At 39.8% G+C, this 1,082-nt stretch overlaps 1 long non-coding RNA gene across 1 annotated transcript; it reads right to left on the minus strand.

Moving 5' to 3' along the window:
- Window positions 1-231: 231 nt before the first annotated feature.
- On the minus strand, window positions 232-874 carry LOC129747358 (uncharacterized). Its single transcript, XR_008737491.1, has 3 exons — window positions 695-874; window positions 524-636; window positions 232-461 (listed from the first exon to the last, which is right to left on the minus strand). It is a non-coding gene; the product is annotated as an uncharacterized LOC129747358 (long non-coding RNA).
- Between the last annotated feature and the right edge of the window lie 208 nt (window positions 875-1,082).

A 1,082-nucleotide genomic window follows, 5' to 3' on the forward strand; every position in this document is an offset into this window, starting at 1 on the left:
CGTCCCATTGTTTTCTAGTGGAAAATGGCCCAACCGATACAGTAGAAATGACATTCCCGATTCAGAATGACAGTTCTCGTTGACATCTGCTACGGTTTGATAGTATTGGTGTGTTAGATAAATGCTTATGTGTGTGTGTTAAAGAAGTATGATTGCATATGTATGAGTGCGTATTAGGAAGAAACCACATTGAGGGAAATTTCTCATTTTCAATGAAATGTTTTATCCTTCATATTTTCATTTTATTTGAAAAAAAAATTTAACACTATTACACTTTAAAAGGCACAATTTTTAATATCTGGACGCTGCAACCGTTCGGCACCAGAAGACCATCTCGTCCTTGTCCTTCAGTTGGGGTACTGGAGTTCCACCCGGCCCAGTGCTTTGGTGATCTGGGGCTCGAAGCTATCAATGGAGCACCTACATGGAAAGCTGGCTAAGTGGAATGATTACACCAAAGGCTGCAAAAAAGGAAGAAATCGAATTGAGCAATCAATCGAATTATTGAAATTTTTCAACTTACCTATTCCAATGAAAACCAGACTCCCGCGAAGAACGCTGTTGGCGGAAGCGCTTTGGTACCGTTCCTGGCCCATATCTGGAAAAGACCGCCAGCACCTTCATATCCGTGACGAGCTGTGACAAGAAAAAACATTGTAAACATTTTAATTGCACTTATTTCTAGACATCTTACCATTTTTCAATCCGGCTCCGGCTTCTTCGGTATGGCGGCAAAATGACCGTTGAGAAAACTAAAAAAATTCAGGCCTACTTTGATCACCTACACCAACAAACAAAAAGTCGTTAAAACGATCAATCACTGTTGTACAGGCAAAGGATGTTATTGGTATGTTCATAATTGCATTTGTATACGTGCAATCGGTACAATCAGCTGACTGGGCTGATGCACGTTTAGAACTAAAATCAGAATTTATGGCATTGAACGCAACCCTACGCGCGGAATTTTTCTCTCAACAATGATCCGCATTGATTGGGATAGCATTCCATGTCGTGTGATTTTAAGAAATTTCTATTTCAGTGCTGTTAAGAATTTTGTGTGACCCGACAAATGTTGTAAATTT

The sequence above is a fragment of the Uranotaenia lowii genome, chromosome 1, assembly GCF_029784155.1.
Source record: "Uranotaenia lowii strain MFRU-FL chromosome 1, ASM2978415v1, whole genome shotgun sequence".
Classification (NCBI taxonomy): domain Eukaryota; kingdom Metazoa; phylum Arthropoda; class Insecta; order Diptera; family Culicidae; genus Uranotaenia; species Uranotaenia lowii.